The sequence below is a fragment of the Centruroides sculpturatus genome, unplaced genomic scaffold (assembly GCF_000671375.1).
Source record: "Centruroides sculpturatus isolate CEXI.00-Female unplaced genomic scaffold, Cexi_2.0 scaffold635, whole genome shotgun sequence".
Classification (NCBI taxonomy): domain Eukaryota; kingdom Metazoa; phylum Arthropoda; class Arachnida; order Scorpiones; family Buthidae; genus Centruroides; species Centruroides sculpturatus.
In genome coordinates, this window is record NW_019384964.1 from 458,000 (window position 1) to 467,204 (window position 9,205).

The following is a 9,205-nucleotide window of genomic DNA, read 5'->3' on the forward strand; positions in this document are numbered from 1 at the left end:
AAAGGTCAAGTTATTTTTATGCGAAAAATTCGTTATTAGAAATCGCGGCCGCCGTTTAATGTGCTGTTCCGCGATGAAAACCAGCTTTAAGCAACGGCGTAGTCGAACGGTACACACTCGGTAAGTAATCCTATAATTTTTTGTTTATAGCATAGTTTATACAGATTATTCCCAAAAAATTATACGTATTTTGGAAATGTTGAGTCGAATTAGTCTAGAATCGGTTAATTTTATAGAAGAAAACCTTTCGAACAGCCTTAGTCCGTAAAGTTCCTACCTATCGGGCTGCGATTGGCTCATGTATTTAATCGTTCCTACAACATAAAATTCGATTAGCGTGGAACGTATCTAAGTGTTATAGGGGGGGTCTACTGTATAAACAAAACACATTAAAATCAGTTGTCAAAAAAATATCCTTTAAGTATCCACAAGATACAAACAAATGATTCTTAACATTTTCAATAATTCTGTTACATAGAGGACAATTGGAGTAAGCAGATATATTAATTCTACACCCATTTAATACAATAGTATAGTTATTAAGTTGTAATTGTATTATTAATGATTTGATCTTATAATTTAAATTTGATAAATAATCTCGAGGTGTCCACGGGGTAGATAGAGAAGTTTCAAAAAACTACACTTTTGCTCAATATAAAGAATATCTTGAGCCCAGTATTTATCTTTTAATGACTGGAAAAGTTCAGCAAAAAAACGTTTTTTTTTTATCAGGAAATTGAGTATAATAAGCAATTGAATAACCTAAATCAGATAATAAACTTTCAGCTAAAGAGGGCAAAGTTACAACCAATGAATTACTACCTATTAATTTCAATTTATATAGACCAGTGTTTTTCAACCTGTGGGTCGCGACCCCCAGGGGTCACAAAGCCTTACATGGGGGGTCGCGGGTAAAAGAAAAAGACAAGTGTTTGTAGGTCCTACACTATAATAAAAAAACTACAATCTCAGTGAGAAGGCTGTGCCTGTTTATTTTACAGTACAATTGGTTTTTTGATTGACATTTAGGTCTCAACAGAAAGAAACTTAAGTATGTAGTTTTTAAAATCACTGACATAGTTTTAATATGTCAGTGATTTTAAAAACTACATATTTAAGCCCTGTGGGGTCGCCAGATTTTTTAACTTGTAAATGGGTCGCTTATTCAAGAAGGTTGAAAAACACTGATATAGACCATCTTTCTGAGATCAAGTTCTGGTAGCTGTAAGATTTTAAACCAGTATCTAAAAATGGCCAATGCTAAACATACAGCCGTTGGTGGTCGACCCAGTTCAAATCTTAAAATAGGGTCCAGTCACCAAGCGATTAATATGAAATATCGAAGACTCAAATGATAAATCTCAGTTGAGTCTTTTCTAATTATCAACAAATAATAGACCCCAAACAGGAAACATAAATCCCATACTTGAGCGTATCAAGGAATCAAACATAAAGTCTGTTGTAAAGTATTATATTAATTGTTTATTTATTGTTTTATATAAATTTTACTTTGCTATTTATTATCTCTTTTTTATAGGGCTTTGCTTAATCATTCAATAAACTTATGTTAATAAATCCAAATTTATTAACATATATCTTTAATTAACATATCTATTAATTTATTTTATCAAAAAATTTAGTAAATATTTTATTTTTTAAAAACATTAATTGCAATGGGTGTGCAAAATCCTTTTAGAATATCCTAAAAATTTGATGGATGAAGTATTGAATAATCTTTATCATTCTGAAGGTAATTTTATAGCTTTTGTCATCTAAACTTAGTTTTAAATTAAATGTTAAAGAAAAATATTTAATTTTTGTTATGCCAGGTTCCACCACCAGGGTGCACTATGTAGTTTACACACTGGCAACACTGCCATGTGTTCCTCATTCTTGTTCTCCCTTTCACACTGTACAGTCTGTAAAATAAAACCTCTCTTTGTCTTCCAGTTTGGAGTGTCTTTTATCATTAAATCATAAAAAACAAAATTAAATTAAAATTTTCTTTTTATTAACTGATTTTATATTAGAAAAGTTATAAAACAAAATAAACATTCTATATTTGTATTTGGTTAAAATATTGTAATTGCAGTACATTTGTGAGTCAGCCTTACTGAATATTTTGTTAAAATTACCGTATATCTGCGCAGATAAGATGAGGTATAAATTTTCATCGAAGTTTTATAGTTTTAGCGTATATCTGTCCTATAAGACAACCCCCAAACTATCAATGGCCTATGAATTTAGTTTAGATCAGCAATCATCATCTGGATAATAACACAGTATAGCGTATACAGAATTATGATCTATTTGTAAGTTTTTGAAAGAACTTCAAATTTTATTTTCTTGCATCTGGCAGTACTGCTTTGCAATTGTTGCAAACATTCACACTGATTTGGGTAATGATCTTGACTATTCGCAAAAACATTCTATGGGCTATTCTATTTTGTGGACATATCCTACTCCCTACTAGCATTTCTCAACCTGGGGATTGTGGTGATATTAAAGGGGGGGTCGCAAAACAATNATAGCGGATATTGTACAAACCGTTGAGTTTAAACGAGCAGTGGACCTACTAAAAACCATTTATTATATTTAACATCCATAAAAATTATATTTATATTAATGATGTCTCCAAAGTTCAGCAAGTTTTTCACAAAAAAAATAATTTATAAGGAAGCATGCAAGTTCCATTCAATGACAAACTCCACAACGAAAACAAGCTTAAGCAATGGCATAGTCAAACAGTGCACACTCGGTAAGTAATCCTACAATTTTTTGTCTATAGCATAGTTTATATGGATTATTCCCAAAAAATTATATGTATTTTGGAAATGTTGAGTCGAATTAGTCTAGAATAGATTAATTTTATGGAAGAATCCTTTCAAACAGCTGTAGTCCGTAAACTGCATATGTGCCGGGCTGTGATTGGCTGGACTCATAGAAAATGGATTCATAAAAACCAGAATGTATCTACCGTGTTATAGGTGGGTCGACTGTACTATCTAAATGATTTTAAATAAATAGATTATAGTAATATAAAAAAATAAACTATATTAAAACCAAATTTAATGTATACAAATTCATCATTAAAATTATTGCAAAAAATAATTAATAAATTGAAAATACAAGTATTTTTGCTTTTTTATTTTTCCACACATTAAACTTGGTTACTAAATCAGTATACAAGCCTAACTATAAGATGTATAGTTTACAACAGGACTTTCTCAGATTTTTATGATATTCTTCAGCGGTTAATGTTACCTTAGGTTCCAAGATGGCAGCACATCCGGTAATCTTGAATCGGAGCATTAATTGGTATTCTCGCTAGATGGCAGTATCTGATAAAAAGTGTGACAAAATACAAAAACCTGTTGAACATGACGTAAAATTTGATTTGCATGAATATGCAAAATCTAAATATATATAACTCAAAGGTGACTGACAGTGATCTATCAACGCACAGCCCAAACCACTGGACGGATCGGGCTGAAATTTGGCATGCAGGTAGATGTTATGACGTAGGCATCCGCTAAGAAAGGATTNACCCCCAAACTATCAATGGCCTATGAATTTAGTTTAGATCAGCAATCATCATCTGGATAATAACACAGTATAGCGTATACAGAATTATGATCTATTTGTAAGTTTTTGAAAGAACTTCAAATTTTATTTTCTTGCATCTGGCAGTACTGCTTTGCAATTGTTGCAAACATTCACACTGATTTGGGTAATGATCTTGACTATTCGCAAAAACATTCTATGGGCTATTCTATTTTGTGGACATATCCTACTCCCTACTAGCATTTCTCAACCTGGGGATTGTGGTGATATTAAAGGGGGGGGTCGCAAAACAATAATGAAATCATTTTATGAGAAAAAATCATTTATCATAAACTTATAAACATTTTACTTACAATAAGTACACATGTAAAGAAAAGAAATTAGTGTGATAGTGGCATTTGTTTTTCATTCAAAATTTTCTCCATATATGGATCTATGTTAGAAACACATACAAATTGTTTTTGAGTGATAAAAGACGATTCCTATATTTAGTTTTTAGCGCAACCATATATGAAAAATCCTTTTCACAGAGATAAGACGTGGTGAAAGGGATTTTCAATTCTTCTGTGACTAAATTTCCATATTCATGTCAACAAGCAAGCCAAAACATATTTGAATCTTCTTCAGATTAAATTGCAGTTGTAGTGTTTTGACGGCAGATATTTTGATGAGGTGGTCATGAATCTCAACTGGTAACTTAGCAGTGGCAACAACATTTTCATAAATGGATTCAGTACCCATCTCTTTGAGAAATCATTTTTATCTTCTGGGAAATACTCCGTCAACTGAGTTTTTAGTGCACACAAATGCATCTTCATGCAATCCAAACTGGTGAATAATGGTGTCTTGTTCATTCAAATTTTTCTCAATATAATCCAAAGTGAATGGGAACATATCCAAATTTTTGCTTTGTAGGCGAATAATACAGATATCAAGCTTCTTAATGAACACATGAACTTTGTCTGTCATTAATAAAATGTTTTTATCATGTCCTTGTAAATTCACATTCAAGTCATTTAAATGTGAAAATACATCAGCTAAGTAAGCCAACAACAACATACACTCATTATTCTGTAAAAACAATGAGAATAGCGTTTGTTTGTCCTGGAAAAATATTATTAATTCATCTTGCAATTCCAATATCCGGGTTAACACTTTCCCTTGCAATAACCATCTAACTTCTGTATGGAAAAAAAAAAGAGATTTTTTATTTTCACCCATTTCATCGCATAGTTTAGCAAACAGCTTGTTCTGTAATGGTCGGTTTTTAATAAAATTAACCAACTTTACAGCTTCACAAAGAATTTGATTGAGATATTTTTTGTGGCAAGAGCTTGTCTGTGAAGGAAGCAGTGCATCCATTCCGCATCTTTGAGAGATGATCTCTTAATATTTAGATAAGTTGATCTCTTAATATTTTCATTAATCCACTGTTCTTTCCTGTTATCATCTTTGCACCATCAATACATACTGCAATACATTTTGTCCAATCTATGTTAGTATAGTTTCTCGTAGCTTCATAAAAAACATCAAAAAGACATTGTCCTGTTGCATGACCCAGTACTGTTTTGCAAAACAACATATTTTCTTTGATGTGTCCCTATCACATTCATACCTCACAAAACATAAGAACTGAGACATGTTTGCTAGATCTGTTGATTCATAAAATTGAATACTAAAAAATTCACTTGAACTCACTTGCTGAATTATCTGGTTGCGAACATCAGCAGCCATGTCATCGAATCGCCTTGATATTGTGTCATTAGAAAGCAGAATGTTTTTAAATTTTTTTTGCTTCTTCCACACCTATTAAAACACTGACCATATCAATTGCAGCAGGCAATATGAGGTTTTGGCAATTGTATGGGATTTGGACATCTTAGCTACAAGATAAGACGCTTCAAGTACACTTTTATCAGTATGGTTTAACTTACAAATAGAAGTTTGTTGATTTCTCAAGGTATGTAATTTTCAAAAAATTCCAAGGGTTTATTTTTATGAGTCGGATGTTTAGTTTCCAAGTATCGAATTAATTTTGATGACTTCTTGCTTTCATCAGAGATAACTTGAGAGCAGACAATGCACTGTGGCTTTCCATCCAATGAGGTGAAACCATAATTTAAATAACTGTCATTGTACAACCTTGTCTTTTTACCAACCAATTTACTGGATGTAGATGGCTCACTTCGTTTTTTCACAAATTTATCCATTTTGCATTAGAAAGTTTAAAAAACACAATTCAGTTTCACAGTTGACCACACACTTTGCATTCGAAACTTACGAAGTACTATATTATTTTTCCGACTTTTCCAACGATTATTGACACGACTGTGTGCCGGAAATAGCCGTTCCCTAACGGGTACTTTACGCGGATTCGCATTAGTGTGCCAGGCATGGACTTTAAGCGTGCATCAAATTAAATAATGACAAAGTTTGTCAATAACAAAAATCAACTATTTAATTAATTTCTAGTAATAAACTATTTACAAAATTTAGTAAAAAATCAAATAACAATTTATTCAATGAAAATCAATAAGAATCAACCCCATAAAACTCAAATCAATCTAGTTTCTAACTTAACTCTATTCAACAAAATTCAAAGATTTAACTTATATACAATAATAATTCTTATGAATTAAAGATCCTAATCGTCACCTCAATATACTAGGAACCTATTTCCTCAACTCTCAAGACTTTCTCTATTCGTCGATCCACAAATCGAATAACTTCAAAATCGCCTTGGAACTATTGGATCCTATCGGACACCTCTCTCGTTCACTGCTACAAAGCTCACCAATCTCGTTACTATCAGAAGCTCACCTCGCTTGTCTTCACTTGAGATTCGGTTATTATACTGTGAGGTGACTCACAATTCTGAATGCGATCACTCCCCTCATTTACATACTTATTTGCTAACAAACTTTTTTCTGTTTGTCTGGCAGCCTATTTTCCGACAATACTCACTAACCTTTTACATTGTCCTTTTTGACAATTTTCGGGATGTTTTTATTCTTTAAGGTTTAGCGAGTCCCTAAGTTGTGCTGGTGGGGTCTCCCCCTTTTCTCGGTGCGGACTTTTTTCTGCTCTGGAGTGCGAGTTTTTTCTACGGCGCTTTTCTCTCGTTGGTGAGTTGGTTTCTCTTCTATTTTTAAGTTTCTAAGGTGAATGGTGAGGAAACCTTCGTCCTAACAAAACATAAGCCCCAAACAAAATATAATAAAAAGCAAAAATAAAAGTAAATAAAAATAATGCTCGGACTCGGTTCCTTACACCTTAACTGAAGTGGTGCAATTGTCAGCACCTCTTTTATACTAATGACAGCATGACTTGTTCAAACACATCCATATGCATGTTCAAACATGCTCTCACAGTGAGTATTATAGAAGGAGATCAAATTACAAAGAGCACATACACATCAAGTTGGAACTTGTAAATTGCTCATGTATGTACAAGTCATACATGCATGTTCATACCCATCACTATTGTGAGAAGTCAGGGACGTAGTCTTTGACTATGTCGCTTATTTGACATGTGATTGTAAGATCAGCTCACTTTGTCAGATGGATGATGTTTAAGTATGGCCAGCTGTTCTCGGGAATCCCTGGTAGTTTCTCCTGACACCATTTAATCAATTTAATCCACGGATTAACATGCATATAATGAGGAATTATGAGTTGGAGGGACGTAGTACATGGGGAGGACAGAGGCATAGGGTTCCAGTCATTGAAGAGACCATAATAAAATTAACAAAAACAAAATGTTTAATGGATCGAATTAGAATACTGAAGATTACAATGAGAGAAATTCCTAACTTGCGGAAGAGAGAGATTACAATGATTGTGGGTTATACTACCTCAACAGGTTCTTTTAAATTTGTTCTTTCCTGCTGTCTTCCCTTGGAGAGTTGAGAAAAGGTTTGTTTAAGCTCAGGGACTTTATCACCTGGTTACTTACTTCTTCATCTTGGGCATCAAACAGCACTTGATAAATGGCTTGCAGCTTGTCGAACTGATGATGGACCCTTCAAAGATTTGGAGTGTTGATTGTAGGAGACTCAACTGGAATATGTCCTCTTACTTCGAGAGATTTTGGCACATTCCTCGAATAATGGGAAAGAATCTCATTTTTCGCTGATTTCCTCCAATTAGCATGTAAAATTTGTCTACGTAAACAGGATGAGTGGGGAAATTTAGAGGGGTTGCCTTTCAGTTTGGTGACTAAATTTTTAAAGATAAGGGGAAAAGAAAAAGGATGTTCAACTTTGTTAGTAAGGAAGTGTAGTTTAACTGTTCCTTCTTTTGTGAAAACTAAGTTTTTTCCTTCCAAATCACAAAATATTATTTTAATTTTTAATATTTCGTTTAAAATTGATTTAAACTAAAGGGGGGAATTCGAATTCTCACATTATAAATGCAGCAGCATAAAATAATAGGAATACAGTAGTTGTATTACATTTTTTATACTGTCGGTATTTTCTTAATGTATAAAATTAGTGCAGTGTGATTATATAATAATAATAATAATAATAATAATAATAATAAAGGAGGAGGAAGGGCTGTCTGCTTTTGCAAACTTAGCCCNCTATAACAGCATAAAGACAGTGTCAAAAATAAATTTTGTATGATTTTCATGCGTTTTCGGAATGTTGGGAAGTAATAAATTTCATTATTTGTGCATAAAAATCGTGTATTATTTGCATAAAGACATTCAATCCAGGATTATTTTCAATTGAAAATTAAGTAAACATATTTTAATTGTTTGTGAATAATCACAGCACCACCAGAAAATTCGAAGCAATAGTTAAATATAGCTACAGGATAGTATAGTTATTGTAAAAAAAATTTGTATCATTGTTTTAATGTAAAAAACGCCGGATCTTAAATTAAAAGGTTGGCGTTTGATTAGTTTTAACTTTGTTTTAATTTTTTCAAAAATCTACTTATTGTGTTTTATGAACAATTTATTATATCTTCAAAGCCTACTTACTGTTACTTCTGTGTTGGATGACAAAAAAAATTAAAGTAAAAGACTTTAAAATATATCTATTTAATTTTCATTATTTATGTTTCATTATGTTTACAAACATGCTTTTGCTAATGACTAAGAGTATGACACATAGAACATATAAGTCAATTAACATGTTTAGGGATAATGATTGCTAGTGAATCGACGGACCGGAGCTCGGTTCGTACGGTTTAATTTCGAATCATGTGGGATAGATTTCTATAATGTAGGCATCCAGAAACTTTTTTCCGGGCTCATCAAATGCATTGAGGTCCAAGGTAACTATGTCAAAAAGTAAATAAACATATGCTTTATCTTCTTATACCTCAGAATTAATTAAAATACTTTAGAAATATTTTCTAGACGTTTCCTCTACAAAACTGCATTATAAAATTCCATTAATGTAATATAAATGAGAAAAGTTTCTTTTACATAATGATATTAATTACGATGCTTTTAAAATATTTCAGTGTCATGGAAAATCTATAAAAGTTAAGTAACTAAGTACACTAATTAAAATAGATCACGAAGTCTAATTAAAAACGTTTTACATTTTTGACTCTTACTCCAGTTAGTGCATCTCGGTTAACTGAATACTCCAAAAACATTAACAAAAGTGGACGTTACCTACATGTAG